Source organism: Ascaphus truei, chromosome 3, assembly GCF_040206685.1.
Source record: "Ascaphus truei isolate aAscTru1 chromosome 3, aAscTru1.hap1, whole genome shotgun sequence".
Lineage (NCBI taxonomy): Eukaryota > Metazoa > Chordata > Amphibia > Anura > Ascaphidae > Ascaphus > Ascaphus truei.
Genome location: NC_134485.1, coordinates 235,453,404 through 235,473,403, shown reverse-complemented (window position 1 = coordinate 235,473,403; position 20,000 = coordinate 235,453,404). Strand labels below are relative to the sequence as shown.

At 41.7% G+C, this 20,000-nt stretch overlaps 1 protein-coding gene across 3 annotated transcripts in view; it reads right to left on the bottom strand.

The window, feature by feature from the left end:
* Positions 1 to 20,000, bottom strand: part of UXS1 (UDP-glucuronate decarboxylase 1) — a 73,327-nt gene that overhangs the window by 48,806 nt on the left and 4,521 nt on the right. The window contains exon 1 of one of the 3 annotated variants that reach the window (XM_075590363.1): positions 2,652 to 2,778. The exons of the other annotated variants lie outside the window; for them this stretch is intronic. The gene's annotated coding sequence lies outside the window, so the exon portion shown is untranslated. Of the gene's footprint in view, positions 1 to 2,651; positions 2,779 to 20,000 lie in introns of those variants that run through there. 3 annotated transcript variants of the gene reach the window in all.

Genomic DNA, 20,000 nt, shown 5'->3' with positions numbered 1-20,000 from the left:
TCTCTGTACGTTCTCCCTACCTAACAATTAGACTGTAAGCTCCTCGGGGCAGGGACTCCTCATCCTTAATGTTACTTTAATGTCTAAAGCACTTATTCCCATGATCTGTTATTTATATTATCTGTTATTTATTTGATTACCACATGTATTACTACTGTGAAGCGCTATGTACATTAATGGCGCTATATAAATAAAGACAATACAATACAATACAATAGGAATTAAGATGCTAAGTAGCAGACAGGTGCTGCTAATCAAATGCTCTTGATTAATCATCAGCAAGTGTGACCACCTCTATAAAAGCCGAAATTGTAGCAGTTTGCTGGTCTGGAGCATTCAGGTGTGTGTGTGTTAACACAATGCCAAGGAGGAAAGACATCAGCAATGATCTTAGAGAAGCTATTGTTGCTGCCCATCAATCTGGGAAGGGTTATAAGGCACTTTTCCAAACAATTTAAAGTCCATCATTCTACAGTGAGAAAGATTATTGAAAAGTGGAAAACATTCAAGACAGTTGCCAATCTTCCCAGGAGTGGACGTCCCAGCAAATTTCACCCCAAGTCCAGACCGTGCAATGCTCAGAGAAATTGCAAAAAAAAAAAAACAATAGTTACATCTCAGACACTACAGGCCTCAGTTAGCATGTTAAATGTTAAAGTTCATAACAGTACAATTAGAAAAAGAATGAGGTAGTGTGGTTTGTTTGGAAGGGTTGCACGGAGAAAGCCTCTTCTCTCTAAGTAGTCTGCAACCACAAGACTTCTGGGACAATGTCCTTTGGACAGATGAGATCAAAGTGGAGATGTTTGGCCATAATGCACAGTGCCACGTTTGGCGAAAACCAAAACACAGCATATCAGCACAAACCCCTCATACCAACTGTCAAGCACAGTGGTGGAGGGGTGATGATTTGGGCTTGTTTTGCAGCCACTGGACTTGGGAACCTTGCAGTCATTGATTCGACCATGAACTCCTCTGTATACCAAAGTATTCTACAGTCAAATGTGAGGCCATCTGTCCGACAGCTAAAGCTTGGCCGAAATTGGGTCATGCAACAGGACAATGATCCCAAGCACACCAGCAAATCTACAACAGAATGGCTGAAAAAGAAAATAATCAAGGTGTTGCAATGGCCCAGTCAAAGTCCAGACCTCAACCTGATTGAAATGCTGTGGCGGGACCTTAAGAGAGCTGTGCATAAACAAATGCCCACAAACCTCAATGAACTGAAGCAACGTTGTAAAGAAGAGTGGGCCAAAATTCCTCCACAACAATGTGAGACTGATAGTCATACAGAAAATGATTACTTCAAGTTATTGCAGCTAAAGGTGGTTCTACAAGCTATTGAATCATAAGGCAGGGGGGCGCAAACTTTTTTCCCTGCGCCCCCCTACCGGCGGTCCCCTCACTCCCGCGCCCCCCCTAACCTGCGCCATGACGTCACGTTGTCATTTTGACGCCGCGTTGCCATGGCGACGCAGGAAGGAAGCCGCGGGAGCCTAGGTAAGTGAAGGTTTACAGAGGCCCTGCAGCTCCCCCGGCACTTAATTTAAGTGCCTTCGGGAAGCGTGAGGGGCCTCTGTAAACCCCGCGCCCCCCCGCCGGCAGTCTCGCGCCCCCCAGTTTGCGCACCGCTGTCATAAGGTATACTTAGTTTTTCACACATGGCTTCTCCATTTTGGCTTTATTTTTGTTTAATAAATCATGACAGTGTAATATATGTCATGTGGTGTTGTTCATCTGAGGTTGTATTTACCTAATTTTAAGACCTGCTAAGGAACAGATGATTGTTATGTCCTGATATGTAAAACCATAGAATTCAAAGAGGTTGTACTTTTTTCACACAACTGTATACTGTATATACCAATAGGGACCACATAGTGTTCACACACACCATTTATATATATACACACACACACACACACACACACACACACACCTTTTGTAAAGCGCTGTATATACTGTGGGCTCTTTATTTATTTATATATACACACAGGGACTATTTAACACCTCAAGTCATAAATCGCACACTACACAGGGGGGAGGGATGGGCTCTAGTCAGATTCCAAGATGCACTGTTTTGGAGTAAAAACCCTTGACCGCTTTATTCACTGTAACATCACCAGAAGATATCAGTGTATCTCGAAAGCTCGCACAAATAAAAGCATTTTGTTAGCCACAGAATGGTATCGTCTATTCATTGAGAGAGATATAGATAGATATTTGATGAATGAACAATTGAATATTTGTCACTAATATAAAAGTGTATAAATTCAAAAGTAGGGATAAAGAAAATAATCTAATTTCTTTATATATGGTCTATAAAGTGTATAAGTATTAAAAGAAAAGTGGAAATATTCCACAATTAGTAAAAGCTTACATCAAATAAAAGGTGAATAGATAATACAAAAAACAGAACATATAAAAAAATACAGTGTTATATTGCTACTGTAGATCAAGTCCAAGGAGAACCCACATACAGAGTTATAAACGGTCTCCTGGAATCATATGCAGCTCTTTAAAACAGACCAGTCTGAAGGTAAAAAAACGTTTAGTGAAAAATAAAAATAAAAAAAAGACCAAATCCAAAATATAAAGTACAAGAATTTTACTGAAATATTAAAAAGACAAATAAGTAGGTGCACACTCACTGCCACAGAAGTTCGTGGAACACGCAGATGAGATTCTTCCCTGGTACAGATCTCAGGTGAGCAGGTGAATGCAGTGTTAAAGTAGGGACTTCTAGACCTCGGGTTTGCCACTGTTTTGGTGGATGACGTACAAGGTTTGTAGGTGCAGCACGTACTTTAAATTCCAAGGTGAGGGAGATAGAGCACAAGGTGTGTAAAGCTGCACCTTCTCTATCCAGGAAGAGGCAGTCTGCTGCTGCATAGTGTTCAGGCCTTTTAAACAACCCCTATAAATAAGTGGTCGTTACCCTCATGCAGGGCCGGCCCGTGCAAGTATGCAACAATATTTGGGGGGTGGGGGAGAAATGTACTTAGGATTCCTGTAAAATTAAATGTTTAAAAAAAAAAAAATATATAGATATTTAAAAAAAAAAAAAAAAAAATAAGTAGCGAAGCAAAAATGTATTAAAAAAAAAAAAACACAAAAAAAAAAGATATTTTTAGAAAGAATATCTTCCCAAGGTTTTCACTTAATTACATCCAATACCAATGAGTGACGTCCCAGACAAGCATCTGGACTGGAAGGGTTGCCTCAAGCAGTGATTTTGACGGTCTTACAAGGATAGTTTTGAACACAGTGACAATGGGTATTCAAAACTAATGGAGGAATTCATATCGGCTTGTAGAAGTGAATGGAAAACCTACTTGCTTGATTTGCACGCAACTGGTAGCTGCTGCGACGGAATACAGCATTCGGTGACCCTATGAAACGAACCATGGTGAGAAATATACGCTATAAAATGTATATATATCTTTGCGTGGGAAAAAAAAAGAAATGTAAAGGGCGCAATGAAACGTTTATAAAAACGTTGTGTTACCGTAGGTGACCAAAGACAATAAAATACAGTACTATGCACTCACATAAAAAAAGCTTTATAAAAAAAAAAAAATAAAAAGTATATAGTAATACATTTTGTAAGAAGGATAATGGCCTGAAGACAGTGTGAAGTGGGGTGTCCGCCGGACTGTCAGCTGTTCAGGGCAGAAGTCCATTTGAAGACCCGCTACCTCCGATGATTGGCGGGGGCTGCTGATCTTCTCCACGGGTGCAGTCTTTTTGTTGTCATCCTCAGCGTGTTGTTTCCCCAATCTCTTCCTGCTGCGACGTCAGCAGGCCGGGCGTCCGGTGTCCTCGTCTCCCTTTACTGCCGATTTCGCAGCTCACGGAGTGAGTTGTGGAAGCTACACTGCGGTCTGTGTCAATTCCAACTACATATACTTATATGGAACTGTCTGTGGCTAAAACCTAGCGCACTGCAATTGCATAAGGTGCGTGTACATCCGTACACATCTTTATTTTTATATCTTTACGTGACACGTTTCTGAATGACAAAAACTAATTGAAGCAGCAACCAGTTTTGAGACATGCTTCTGAAGTGAGGCTGCAGCTAAGGCAAGCTACGTGTTTGCCCAAAGTGTCGCAGAGCGAACCAGTGATTTATCGGAGAACCTCAACAGTCAACTCTGGGACAAAGTTAAGTCCTTTGATATATTTTCGTTTGTAATTGACTAAAGTACGGATGTAACAGACGTCGCAAACCTTGCCGTTTTCATCCATGGCGTATGTATGTCTTTATTTATATAGGGCAATTAATGTACATAGCGCTCCACAGTAGTAATACACGTGACAATCAAATAAATACAAATAACAGATCATGGGAATAAGTGCTTCAGACTTAAAAATGTACATTTAGGAAGAGGAGTCCCTGCTCCGAAGAGCTTACAATCTAATTGGTAGGAATGAGGTACAGAGACAGTAGGAGGGCATTCTGGTAAGTGCATCTGCAAGGGTCCAAGCTTTATTTATCAGGTGTATAGTATTAGCTGCAGAGCCCTGGGGAACCCCCACAGAGAGATCGATAGAGGAGGAGGAGGTGTTAGCAGAAGAGACACTGAAAGTACGATGGGAGAGGAAGGAGGAGATCGAGGATAGAGCTTTGTTACGAACACCAAGAGTATGGAGAATGTGAAGGAGAGGGTGGTCCACGGTATGAAATGCCGCAGAGGTCGATTAATATGAGCAGTGTAATGACCTGTCTTTGGCAGCATGGAGGTCATTAATTATTTTAGGGTGGGCTATTTCAGTGGAGTGATCAGTGTGGAAGCCAGATTGCAGAGGGTCTAGGAGAGAATAGGTGATGAGAAAATGGAGTAGGCCTGAGAATACATGGCATTCAAGGAGTTTAGAGGCAAAAGGCAGGAGGGAGACAGGTCGATAGTTAGAAAGACAGGTAGGGTCAAGCTTGCTGTTTGAGTAATGGTATGACTGTTGCATGTTTGAAGGAGGAGGGAAAGGTACCAGAATAGAGGGAGGCGTTAAATATCTGTGTGAGTGTAAGGATTATAGTAGGAGCAAGAGGTTTTAGGAGATGGGAGGGAATGGGGTCAATCCTCCCAGAAGCCTGCATACCTGATTGTATCAAGCTGCGGACGGCACGTTGTCAGCTGTTTTTACACAGCCTGGTTTATGTGAGTAAGCCCTTGGCTGTTTTTTATTTTTATTGTAATACATTTTTATCAATCTGCACCATCATCTTTCATGTTATTTCCTTTCTGGGAACACATGGGAACTATGACCAAGTGGTAATGCTGTGAACAGACAGAAAACCTGGAGGACAGACATACAACACGTGGGATTCGTGATATCTGGAAGAGAAGAGGTTAAAAGCACAGATTGTCTCAAAGGAACAATAACACAGCAAGTCTGTAAGTTCATTACTTTAATCTGTTGTGGAGTTATTTATGGATTCTTGTGGCTGCGCAATGGTCTTTTCCTTTTTGTCCATTACATACTAGGAGGAGTTCGGAACCAGCAGCCAGCAATTGGATCACCATCGCTCCATCAGCTGGAATATTGCGTAAAACCCTGAAGATGAATAATGTTTTGGCTGTGGTTCTCAAAACAGTCAATTTTATTCAAGCAAGAGGTCTCAACCATGGGCAGTTTAACCGCCTTCTGGAGGAAAGTGAGATTTACCGAAGACTGCCATATCACACTGAAGTTGGGGAAGTGTACTGAAACGCTTCTCTGAATTGTATGATGAGATACAGTTGTGTATAGATGAGAAAGGGAAGGGCGTCTTTAAGATCTTGCTTTTATGGTGGATATTACAGAAAACGAAGAAAGATGAAGGGATGCAACAAAGTGGTGGCCTCCAGGATTACGCTCCAGATTTGGGAAAGGAGAAAATGTAACCAACTTCTCGTAAATTTTCTTTTCCTTGAATCATGGCAGTGGGCACCATCGGGTTAACTATCCCCTGCTGATTAGGACAGGAAATGAAATTCTTGCAGGTAGGCCTTAAAAAGGCCCCTCTCATTACCTACAGATTAATCTTTGGATTCTCCCAGAGCTGAAAAAAATACAACACACACACACAATACATAGTTACCCTCCCTATGTGCCCACGGCCATGGCTCAAAGAAAAGAAAATTAAAGGAAGTTGGTTACATTTTCTCCTTTCCTGTTCACCCTGGCAGTGGACACCGTAGGGACATACCCCAGCAGTATTATTTAGGGAGGGAAATCAAAACCCAAATGCCAATAATCAGTTACAACCATTTTATTTATTACAGTCTTCTACTTTATTACAGACTGTAGAACTTTTCAACCAAAGCTTGCGTCAGCTGAAGCCTGAATGTCCAATCTGTAATACTTCATAAACATGTTAAATGAAGACTATACTGCCGCTTTGCAGATTTGTGCCGTTGATACTTGTGCCTTGAATGCCCATGAAGTAGCCATGGCTCTCGTTGAGTGTGCCTTTAAATTCAATGGTAGATTTTGTCCTTTGTTTTCGTACAATTCTCTGATACAATCCATATGGATATTGTTGCTTTGGACACTGCTTTCCCCCTCCTTGGTCCTTCTGGCATTATAAACAGCCAATATGACTTTATATCTTGCACCCTCTCTCGATATGCTTTCAAGCACCTCACTACGTCAAGATTATGCAATCTTTCTTTCTTATTACCTAGTTTTGGGCAAGATGAAGGATTTACAATTTCTTGGTTTATATGAAATTGAGAAACAACTTTTGGTAAGAAATGGTACACTGGTCGCATTACTGCTTTATCCTGGTGGATGACCAGAAACGGTTCTTTACAAGACAAGGCTTGTAATTCTTCCACTCTCCATGCTGATGTAATAGCCATCAGGAATGCAACCTTCCATGATAACAACTTCAACGGTATTTGATCTATAGGTTTAAAAGGGTGCAGTGTGAGAACATCCAGTACTAGTAATTGATCCCATGCTGGCACTCTACTTGACTTGCGGTCTTAACCTCTTGACCGCTTGTATAAAACAAATGAGTCTTTCAGTTGCTAGATTCTTCTCTAAATGCAAACAATGCAGAAACTTGCACCTTCAATGAATGGAGGTCTCTTATTAAAACCTTCGGGTAGGAATTCTACTAGTGTCACAGTATTTGGAGGAAAAAAAAAAAAAACACTTCTGCTTTTGCTTAACACACCAGTCTCTGAAGCATAACCAAATTCGGCAGTATACCATTGAGGTAGATTTCTTTCTTGCTTCAACAGGGTTTTTATTGTTCAATCTGAACATACCTTTTCTCTTAATGTCTTCCACTCAATCTCCAAGTCACCACGGGTGGTATATACTGGTCCTTGTTATGTCAGTCCCCTGACATTTGGTAGATGCCACACAGTGTCTATTGCCATGTTTATGAGATGGGCAAACCATGGTCTCCTCGTCCAATATGGTACCACCTCTGCTTGACCGCTCCTGATCTTCCTCACTATCTTTGAAATAAGAGGAATTGGAGGAAACAGATATGCCAGTTTGAACTGCCACTTGAAACTGAGGGTATCTGTGTGTCTTGCGCTGGGATGAAAGTGCCTTGCACAATAATTCTCCCCCTTTCTGTTTTGGCGAGTAGCCATCAGATCTATTTTTGGTTGCCGCCAACGTTTTACCAACTTGCGGAATACTTGGTTGTCTAATGACCATTCTCCCGGGTGAATTAGGTTGCGACTGAGAAAATCTGCTGTAATATATTCTGGCCCTGGAACATGTATGGCTGTTATATCTGTAACATACAGTAGCTTCTGCCCACGATAGAATCTCTGATGTTAGTTTCATCAGTCTTGCTCCTTGTTCCTCCTTGCTTGGCTATATATTTTACCACGGCCCTGTTATCTGATTTTATTTGTATATTTCCATCCTTTACATTGCTTTGGAATGTTTCCAGTGCTTTCTGCACTGCCTTGAGTTCCAGCAGTTTGATGGTAACTGCTGCTATTTTGTTGCCCCTTTTGTACCAGTAGGTCTCCCATCTGGGCTCCCCAACCTGTGCTGCTTGCGTCTGTGGTGATCGTTACCCATTGTATCTAGTGTAACGTATGTCCTTTCAATAGGTTTGGGGCATTTTCCCACCATCTTAGTTGTGTGTGTGGGTATATGTATATTTCTTGTTTTACATAATTGGGATCTCCGTTCCACTGCTGTAAGAAATGTTGTTGTAATGGGCTCATGTGTAGACCTGCCCATTTTACTACATTTAGTGTTGAAGTAACATTTTCCTAGGAGTCTCATACAGTTTGCTGCTGAAGAGATGTTCGCTGTTCTGAGCGTTCTTGTCTGGACTCCAAGGTCTTGGATCCTTGAATATGGTAATCGCACCTCTCCTCCTGCCGTGTGAAATTCTACTCCCAAGAATTTTAACGACTGTGTTGGTACTAGCTGGCTTTTGTCGACATTTATGATCCAGCCATGATGTTCTAGAACAGACAAGACTATGTTTCTGACTTGTAGTAGTTTTTCTTGTTTTTGTGATTTTATCAGAATATCGTCTACATATGGATACATTTCTATACCCGTTTCTTAATTCTGCTATCAATGGGTCCAATACCTTTGTAAACACTCAGGGAGATGTTGCTAGTCCAAAAACGGCAGCGCCGTATATGGTTAGTGTTCCTCATTGCAAATCTGTGACGTTTGATGTCTCTGCTATAGGGATGTGTACATAGGCATCTTTTAGATCTATAGATATCATCCAATTATTTGGTTTTGCTTCTTGGATGAGGTTTAGTGAAATAATTTTGAACGTTACCTGTAAGTAGGTATTTGCAGTTCTTAGATCCAATACTGCTCTGCAACCTCCTGATGCTTTTTCCACTAAATAAAAAATAAACAAAATAAAAAAATATCTTGGAATAGATCCCTGTTCTCTGTCTTTGAGGAACCTTTGTTATTACATTGGCCTGTATGTAATAACTCCTTCAGGATAAAACTAATTTGTTTTATTTTCTGTTTTGTCGGTGTATATTTTGTCTTTAAGAATATATCCCTTCTTGAAATGTTCTTGAACTCCAGGTGGTACCCAAAAGAAAGGAGCCATGAAAAAGCTTGTTTTGTCCGCCTCTCCATGACGTTTGTCTAGAGAACGGTCTTCCAGGACGATATGTTCTTGCTTCCCTATACCGTGTTCTTCCCGTGTGATGGAATGTAGGCCCATATCTTCTATTTCTACTTTCTTGTGGTAAAAAAAAATTGCTTTTACCTCCTGACGCTTTGTTTATAATTGCATCTAATTTATTCCCAAATAGCAATTATGTCAAAAGGACAAATAACATCAACTGTTTTTAGATGCTGTGTCTGCCATCCAGCATCTGAGCCATAGCGCTCTCTTCTTGCAGTTACTGTATTGATTTGGCTGCCAGTCTTACCGCATCCAGCGACGCTTCAGCTCCGTAGTTCGCTGCCCATCTGATTTCTGTCAATGCTTTTAGAATAGAAGTTCTCTTGACTCCTATATTGGCAATCCATATCCGCATTGCTCGATACTGATGTCGTTGAAATCTCCGGTTTGCATGCTGTACCTGTCACATATGCCTTCTTCAAAACACGATACATCTTCTTATCCATTAGATCTTTGAGTGATGCTGCATCTTTGACTGGTATTGTTGTTTTACTTGAAATTGCTGCAATTTTTTTTTTAACTTGTATTTTATGGTTTTAGAACCGATTTCCCAGAAAAAAATAAAATAAAAACACACACACACACACACGGGATCGTAGTGCACATTCGAATGAGCACGTGCTATGCACTTACATGGGACGCCTTGCCGGTCTGTCTCCCCCACTCCGCTGCATTCTCAGACGCCTGTGCGGTAATAATTTGAGCCTCCGATCCACTCTACAGCCCAGTCTGCCCGCTGCGTTCAAAGACACATCCGTCAAACAGAGCTTCAGGGGAAGAGAGGCTGAGCCTCCCTGCCTTGACTGCAATAGCTACAGTCCGGTGAGTCCTATTAAAAAAATAGGAAACTACTCCTAGCTGTAGGACAGGAAAAAGACTATCTGCAGGTAGTGGGAGGGGCCTTTTATGGCCTACCTGCAAGAATTCAATTTCCTGTCCTACTCAGCTGAGGATAGAGTTAACCCTACGGTGCCCACTGCCACAGTGAACAGGAAAAGCAACTTTCCAAGAGCAATTTGGTACATTTTCCCACATGTAAAGATTTCAGTGACACAGCTTGGTCTCATTGTGATATTGTCACAGAAAAGTAGGGAGGAAAAATTGCTGAGCTACCAAAGAAATTTCCAGAACCATGCTCTGACTTCACAAAGCTTTACAGGACATTTGGCAGTTTCCACATCCCCTTTTCTGGCAATGTCCTGGAGGAGCTGCACATGGCAATAATCGCGCTGCAGGGTGACACGGTTAAAGGATATGTTTTCCCAGGTTAGTAGCACATTTTATCAGTATCTAGGACCAAGTTATCCCAGACTGAAAACGCACGTCTGAACAGCTCTTCTCTGTAAGAAACCAGAACAAAATCAAAACGCTCTAAATTTACGGAGCATAATACTCAAGGATCGCCCCAGCCCAGTAACTTGCACGAAATTTGATGCAGAGGTCCAAGCGAAGAGGTGCCAGGTATCAGCAAGGAGCACTTGCCATAAATGAAGCAAGTACAAATGTATTTCTTAAGCAATAAATTCTTATTAGTTGCATTACTGATGTTATTTTTGCAAACATCTAGCATATAACCATACTACTATGTATTATTTACGTATTTTGATCATTTATGTATGGCCTGAATGAAGTTCAATTAAATCTGTTAAGGACTGTCATATGAAGAGAGTGATACCCCTGATCTAAGCAATCTGAGTGTGTCCCTAGAATTTAAATAATGTGGTTCAGCAGCATGCCAAACACTTTATTGAATCGGATTATGGCTTCATAATTACTATACAAACAATTGACAAAATAAAAAAACAATTAGTCTTTTGTTCTGATGGCTTTGGCTACGGCCCCAATGCCTGCGCTGCATGCCAAATTCCCCGGTCTGCAGTGAACTGCAGGGGAAAAGATAGGGGGGAGGGGAGTGACAGGGGCGTGGCCGTGATGTCACCCGCAGGTTTATCCTCATGGGCTGAACCGCCGGGGGGTGTGGCCTAGCACTCCGTCCCTAGTTCCCTACACAATTTTCTTGCAGTCTGGAAAAATGCACCGCGGCGCCCCCCCTCCCCCCCACGCAGCGGCCCCGGCCCCATTGAGGGGTGGCTCTTGTCCCTGCTGTGTCCGCCACAGCGGGCGCTGCAGTAGCCAGCGGGGACCTGGCCTTTAAAGAACCAATAAATGTCAAATAAAAGATGGTCATCCTAATTTTTTTGTTTACCATGAAAAACAAAAAAAAACAAAAAAAAAAACAATTAAGTAAAAAAAATAAATCAAGATTCTAAATACTGATATTTTGTCTAATTTCTTTTTAAATGGTGCCAACCAGCTACAACTCACCTATTGAACATTCCACTGTCCTCAGACCACTCCTGCCATAGGTTGAACGGTCCCTTTAAAAGCCCAGATTACATTATTCAGACGAGTGCCTCCCTGTTATAATGAATATTTTCCTGAGGCACTACAAAGGTGATCCTTTAGGCTGGGTCCGCGCTGCAGGGACAAGAACCGCCCCTCAATGGGGCCAGCCTGCTACCCACCTACCTTGTCCACCGCGCGACCAGATTTTTCTGAAGACCGTAAAACTGTCTTCAGAACTGGCGACGGAGCGCTGGCCACGCCCTCGGCGATTCAGCCAATGAGGGTGAACCTGCCAGGTGACGTCATGGCCGCGCCCCGCCCCCATCTCTACCCCTGCAGCTCTGCACAGACTAGGGAACAGAGCTGCACGTGTCGCCAGCCTGGCAGGCCATAGCCTTACAAGAGGGAGCGCGTAAAAGGACAGCAATTTAACATATTGCACTTCAAGCCAAACAGTAGCAGTGAGGGCAACATGAACAGGCTTTCAGAAACTAAACAGCACAATGCTAAAAAAAATAGTGAGAAGGGACATTGTATTCAAACAATGCTCAAAAACAGTGTTTGAGGCAACAGCAAAGAGCACTTAAAGCAACATTTCTTCTCATCCTTCTGTGTTCGCTTTTGTTTTAAAAAAATGCAGCAGTTCTTTGCCTTTAGTGCAATGCAATTATCCAAGTTGCCGGTCGATCGGCGAAGATCCTGCTTCCCAGGGCACACAATATGGCTGCCTATTTCAAAACAGAAAGTTGTGCGGCTTCCTAAATAGTTGCTATAGCAACTAAAGGAAGCTTAATACATTCAAAATCATTGAAAAGGGCATAGAGTGAACACTTTTTTTTTTTTTTTTTTTTTTTTAAATGCTGTATTATCCAGTACTGCACAACATATTTAGTTTAACAAATCTATTTGAAACCAACTACAGTTTTTCACTGATGTGGAGCAATGAGTGCACCCCAGGATGGCAGATAGTTTGCGTTGATAGACATGCCTCCATAATGTTTTAATGGCATTCATTAAGTGATTTAGGTAGGGGAGAATCACACACCTCTTGGAGGAATGGGCTGAAGGATTGCCTCAGTGAGTAAAGGCACTGACTCTGATAACAATGACCGAGTCTGAAGCAGGTTTAAATTCCGGTGCCAGCTCCTTCTGACATTGATCAAGTCATTAGCTCTCTGTGCCTCGGGCACCAAGAACAGATTGCAATCTCATCTGGGGAGGGACAGTGTGTAAAAATCCAGCTCACTATACTGTAACTGTGAAACGCAGAGTCTCATTAGGAGAAAAGCGCTGTATGAAATAAAGTTACTAAAGTTATTAAAATCAGGGCACACAACGTGATGTTATTTAAAACAGGAACGGATGTTATTTTAACAGAGTTAGTTAATACAACGCTAAGCTAATTATATGTAAAAGCCCAATAGGTGTCTTGATACAACACCAGGTTTAGCTCCGACTTAAGGTTACTTCCCTGTGTTAACCTTAAAGCTGCAGTTCAGTCAATATCCTGCATGTTTGTTTTTTTTAATAAATCAGTTCTGTAGTAAGAAAAAATACTTTTAGCATTTTCTGTTTTTAAAAAAACAACTTTGAAAGACCAATTTTCTTGTATTCTATTTTAACAGCCATTTGCTAAGGCGCTGCCCCTTCATGTCCTGTCACAAGCCCTGGCACACCCCTTTGTCAGCCCTGCCCTCCCTCTAGCACATGTCAGTGCAGGAGTGCTCATGAATATTCATGAGCTTCCACTGCCAGTCAAGCAGATTATAAACAAATACCAGCTTTTAATATGTCACCAAATTTCGACCTATCAATACATGGAAAACGAATTGAGCTGCAACTATACAGTTCTTCAGGTAATTAGAGATTGCACACATGAAACTATTGAAGTAAAAAAATAAATGTAAAAAAAATAAATAAAAAAGACTGAACTGCAGCTTTAATGGACTTTAGTAAATAGCAGATTATACAACAACGCCTTAGGCTACGCTTGTAGTGCCGGCGACGGCAGGCTGCGGCTGCTGGAAAAATCAAATTGAGATGACTTCCAGTGATCACGACCAAGCTGTCGCTCCGTGTTTACTGTAAGTGCACGCGACGGCGGCAATGCATTTCTTTTGACGTTGCTGTCACAATAAGCGCAGCCTTATTTGCATGTTATAAACATTTGTTATAGTTCATGCTATGCTCTTTACAGGAGAAAGCATGGCTTAACTTTTTTTTATGTTATTGACCTTCATAAATACAATGGGAATTGAACAGGAGTTTGTGCCATAATGCCCTTATCGGCACTAGCACAGATTACTGAATAACCCCAATATCTCTACCACTTCACCCTAACAAAAGACCTATCAAGCCACTGCTGCACATGGCAAAGGCAGATAAGACAAGAATTTGCTACTCTGCTCTACATGTTCGGTCAGACACTGCTTTAATAAAGTGCATCGGTAATCAACTATTTGACCCAATCCTAATCTCATGTCAGGCAATAAAATGTCAGTCTCATAAACTTGATTAGCAGCAGGAAAGGAGTTAAACGCAGATGTACAACCAAGTCTGCCAACTCCATGGCATCTCATGCATTTACTCCTTACCAAGCAATAGGAATGTGAGCCAAGGACAGGCAAAAACAAGACATAGGTTATATGCTCCTTCTGTTGAAATAATGGACAGACAAGGCCATTTCCCAGAGTTCAAGCTTGTGTGTTACAGGACAGGTTCTGAAAATGCTGTTCATCGTTTTATACGTGCTGTTCTCAGAAAGATGATGCAATTTGTAACCTCCTCGCTTCAATTGTTTCTGGGTTCGATGGTCAGTTCTGCATCAATAGAAGTAATGAAAGAAAGGGGCAGATCATGGGAGTTATTCTTTCAACTGCAATAGTGCCAATCAGGGCACTATCCCCGTTTAAGGAATAAACCCCCATTGACATTGCCAAGAACTAAATATTTTCCAATATATCCTAAGAACCATGTATATCTTAAATGCATCTGATATTTGACAAGCTGCAATGAAAATCTGTAATTAAAATGAATTTGTCAACAGCTTTTATTTGTATTCTTAATGAAAAACAAATAGCAATGGCCCCTTTTTTGGCACTTTTTCCTTACGTCACTTTATTATAAAAATAACAGGAATATGTTTGACCATAAAGGTATCAGTCGTGAATGGTAGTTCTACACGGACAATGTATCTGTACAATAGTCACACTTGTGTAAGTAACCGGGTGATAAAAAAGTTAAGAGAATAGATATAGATGAATATTACAGAAAACATACCATGCAAAAGACAGAACGGGTCACTAATGTGGTTAAATTCATTGGCTGTTCTATGCAGCAAAAATATAGGCTAGTAAAATAGAGCAATAGGGATACACAACAATGCATACCTTTCCTCAAATGTACCCAAGTAATGGTGAGTATTCTGTTACATTGTACTATATGTTGTTATACGATAGTCTGCCAATTATACGGATTCATACAATATGACATTAGAGGTGCATCTTGTTATGTCAGAGTAAATACACTTGGGCGAGAACAGTGGGGGGTAGAGTTGTATTGTATTGTATGTCTTTATTTATATAGCGCCATTAATGTACATAGCGCTTCACAGTAGTAATACATGTGGTAATCGAATAAATAACAGATAATATAAATAACAGATCATGGGAATAAGTGCTTCAGACAAACATAACATTAAGGAAGAGGAGTCCCTGCCCCGATGAGCTTACAATCTAATTGGTAGGTAGGGAGAACGTACAGAGACAGTAGGAGGGAGTTCTGGTAAGTGCTTCTGCAGGAGGCCAAGCTTTATGTATCATGTGTTCAGAATGTTCACAGTGCTATTCGTATGCTTCTTTAAGCAAGTGTGTCTTAAGGTGGGTCTTAAAGGTGGATAGAGAGGGTGCTAGTCGGGTACTGAGGGGAAGGGCATTCCAGAGGTGTGGGGCAGTCAGTGAAAAAGGTTTAAGGCGGGAGAGGGCTTTAGATACAAAGGGGGAAGAAAGAAGACATCCTTGAGCAGAACGCAAGAGTCGGGGTGGTGCATAGCGAGAAATTAGGGCTGAGATGTAAGGAGGGGCAGAAGAGTGTAAAGCTTTAAAAGTGAGGAGAAGAATGGAGTGTGAGATGCGGGATTTGATTGGAAGCCAGGAGAGGGATTTCTTGAGGGGAGATGCTGAGACAGATCGAGGAAAGAGTAGAGTGATTCTGGCAGCAGCATTTAGGATAGATTGTAGGGGAGACAGGTGAGAGGCAGGAAGGCCGGACAGCAGGAGGTTACAGTAATCAAGACGGGAGAGAATGAGGGCCTGAGTCAGAGTTTTAGCAGTCGAGCAACAGAGGAAAGGGCGTATCTTTGTGATATTGCGGAGGAAAAAGCGACAGGTTTTAGAAATGTTTTGAATGTGAGGGGCCAATGTGAGAGAGGAGTTGAGTGTGACCCCTAGGCAGCGTGCTTGGGCTACTGGGTGGATGATCGTAGTTCCAACAGTAATGTGGAAGGAGGTAGTAGGGCCAGGTTTGGGAGGAAGTATGAGGAGCTCTGTTTTAGCCATGTTGAGTTTAAGGCGACGGAGGGCCATCCAGGATGATATAGCAGAGAGACATTCAAAAACTTTGGTCTGTATAGCAGGTGTAAGGTCAGGTGTTGAAAAGTATATTTGTGTGTCGTCAGCATAGAGGTGATATTTAAACCCAAAAGATGTTATTAGGTCACCTAGAGAGTGTGTACAGAGAAAAGAGAAGAGGTCCCAGGACAGAGCCCTGGGGTACCCCCACAGAGAGATCAATAGAGGAGGAGGAGGTGTTAGCAGAAGAGACACTGAAAGTACGATGGGAGAGGTAGGATGAGATCCAGGATAGAGCTTTGTTCCGAATACCAAGAGTATGGAGAATGTGAAGGAGAAGAGGGTGGTCCACGGTGTCAAATGCTGCAGAGAGTTCAAGTAATATGAGCAGAGTGTAATGACCTCTGTCTTTGGCAGCATGGAGGTCGTCAGTTATTTTAGTGAGGGCTGTTTCCGTGGAGTGGGCAGTGCGGAAGCCAGATTGTAGAGTGTCTAGGAGAGAATAGGTGTTGAGAAAATGGAGCAAGCGAGAGAATACAAGACGTTCAAGGAGTTTAGAGGCAAAAGGCAGGAGGGAGACAGGTCGATAGTTAGAAAGACAGGTAGGGTCAAGCTTGCTGTTTTTGAGTAATGGTATGACTGTTGCATGTTTGAAGGAGGATGGAAAGGTTCCAGAACAGAGGGAGGAGTTAAAAATGTGTGTGAGCGTAGGGATTATAGTAGGAGCAAGAGGTTTTAGGAGATGGGAGGGAATGGGGTCAAGAGGGCAAGTGGTAGAGTGAGAAGTGGCGATCAACAGCGACACATCCTCCTCTGAGACAGTGGAAAAAGAGTCAAGGAAGGCAGGAGGAGAGTTAGGAAGAGGTGTAGGATGGGAAGAAGAAACAGAGGGGATGTTCTGACGTATGGATTCCACCTTTTCCTTAAAATAGTCAGCAAAGTCCTGAGCGGAGATGGAGGAAGGAGAGGCAGCTGAGGGTGGTTTGAGTAGAGTATCAAAGACAGAGAACAGTCGGCGTGGGTTAGACTTGTGCATGTTGATTAGTGCAGAAAAGTAGGCTTGTTTAGCTTGCGAGAGGGCAGAGTTGAAACAGGATAGCATAAATTTGTAGTGAAGGAAGTCTGCGAGAGTGTGAGACTTCCTCCAGAGACATTCAGAGGAACGAGTGGAGGAACGCAGCATGCGTGTGTGGGAATTTAGCCAGGGTCTAGGGTTAGAAGGGCGAGTGCGGCAGAGAGAAAGTGGGGCATGTAGATCAAGAGGGGAGGACAAGACAGAGTTGTAGTTCCTGATCAGGTTGTCGGAGTTGAGGATCTACATATAGAAAAGGTTATATTTTTGGGTAATTTCCTAACTTGCACATACATTAGCACCCAATTACGAGCTTTCTTTATTATTTATTTTTAAGATGCTCATAAAAAATTACCCACTATTGCCATTTCTATATTTTTTTCCTTAAAAACGTGGTTTGTAACTCTGCCCTGATCTCTGCACGTGGAATTGCGGCTTCATAATTAGCTTTTTTAAAAAGCAGTATACATAGATATTTATTGAGCTTTTTCTTCACTTCAAAACCTAATATTTCACAATTATTAAATGCATTTAAAAAAATAAATTTAAAAAAATCAACAATTATTGTAACTGGCTTATTTCAAAAGACTCAATAGTAAAAGGACTGCTTAACTAGAAAAAGCATACAGACATTAGAAGGATCTTGCCCCTCAAGCTGTGTGGCCACTCAATGTGAAAAACCCACAGTTTCTACAAAAGCCCTTACAAGAACACCGCTCACAAAACCCAAGTCTTTCCAAAGCAGGTGCTGCATATTTCTTCAAGAAAATATGCAGGTGACACCATTTCTGGTCACAAAGGCCCTTAGTCAAGTAGACCGTTTCAGGCAAGGAGAATCCCGTTCGTGCAGCAAACACGACATAGACAACCAATTTCTTCAAAGTGCAGGTCTCGTCCAGGACAGGGATGTGCAGGATTTTCTGGTGTGGGGGGGGGGGCGCAGCATTTACAATGGCTCGAAGGCATTTTAATTAAATGCCGGGGGAGCGGTGAAGGCCTCTGCAACTTCCCTTACCTTGGCTCCAGCAGCTTCTGGTGACGCATCGCCAGAAAAACACGATGTCAAATGACGCTGTAAAGTCAGAACGCCGGAGACAAAGTAAAAAGGGGGGGAGGTGGAGAGCGCGCAGGGGGAAAAGACCTGATGAAGGGTCCATATGGGACCTGAAACATTGTCTTTCCAATGGAGAATTGCATTATGAACTTGTGAGTAGAGCTATACTTTGAATCTCTGTTTTAGAGGAGACTAGTACTTGGAAGAAATTATTTGCTTTCTATACACAAAATATTAATGAAAAACAGAACTTAAACAGTCTTTTTAGATCTTTGATGACACAACAATATTCAGTATTGTTTAAATAGCATTGCATTTTGACAAAGCCCTGGTGTGACTTTCTTTTCTTCTACCGGTAAAACTACATGATTGCGGGGAGCACCCAGGCAGTTCTTTTCATGCAAGTGGAGTGCTGCTATGTCCCTAGTCTGTATCTTTAAAAAAAAAAATATAGAACATATTAAATCAACAAAGAAAGACATTCCCACAGATGTACACTTCATATAACTTTAATTAAAAATATATATTTACTTATATAAAGCATTTAAAATGGTTACGTGCAAATGGAAATCGTCACAGCAGAGACAAATACCTACATAACTACTGCATACCAAATCGCTTATATACAATAGAAATCTTGTCCTGAGACCAAAGAGAACTACAGCAAAGTGCCACGAGGTGAATCATACAGATTAGTAACTATCAGTATTGTGTACCTATACCTCAAATATACATAGGTTTGCAAGCCTACAAAGGGTCCCTTCGGTCTCTTTAAATGGCCAGCTGCAATACAGCCAATAAAGTGTTTCAGTAAATACACTACTTGTTCCCATGATATAATAAGTCCAAATGGACTGATGTAAAGATCAAATATAAAAAAATATATGTAATAACCAAGATAGTAGTAATAAGGGAGTCATTGCTTGTTTTGTAGTTACGAAACACCCATGATGGCATCAAGTCCAGTTGATACAGATGGGTGATGAAGCATTGGATGTGCGCCGGTTGTATCAGGGCTGCTGCATATGTCCAGAATTCTCTCCCAGAGACGGGTAAGAAGCAATTTCAGTCAGTTTTTTTTTTTTTTTAAAGTGGATTGAGGAACACGGTGGACACATCGCAGGGGAGACTCTCGTGCATCAGGTGGAGTGACGGTAGAGCGCCGGCAGCAGAGGCTTAGCTAGATTTTCAGCGCTCCTCACAACTGAAAATCACTTCTTAGGCATCGATTATCGTGAACACGCACGCCTGACCCCTAGCGATGGGTGCACTGTGGATGGAGGCGATGGGGAAGCGTGGCGGAGGAATTACCAAACTGGTTCGCCCTCATTGGCTGAACCACTCATGCGACGCTGCGCAAAAAAAAATTTAAAAAAAAATTCGGCTCAATAATCAGCCCCTATACTGTATCAACTGGACTTGATGCCATCATGGCTGCTTGGAAACTATACACAACAAGCAATGAATACCTTTTTACCATCTTCCTGATTACATATATGTGCTGTTCACATCCACCCACTTGGACTTAATTGTATGATGGGAACAATTATTGTATATATTTAGAGTAAAAGAGGTTATACTATGAACAAAACCTGCAAGTTCAGGACCCAAACCCACCACAACATATATATTGGTGCTAAAAGGAGTGCTGCTGGGATTGTGACCTCGTGTATATAAACAAAAAGACAAAAAACCCTAATGCTACATCCAATATGACTAATTATATAGTTAAATAGTTAATCGTTTTTTCTGTTCACAAGCAAGGGTCATTTAATTACAATGCTTTGGCCAAAGCATTCTAAGTTTACAAACCACGCCAAGGTATCC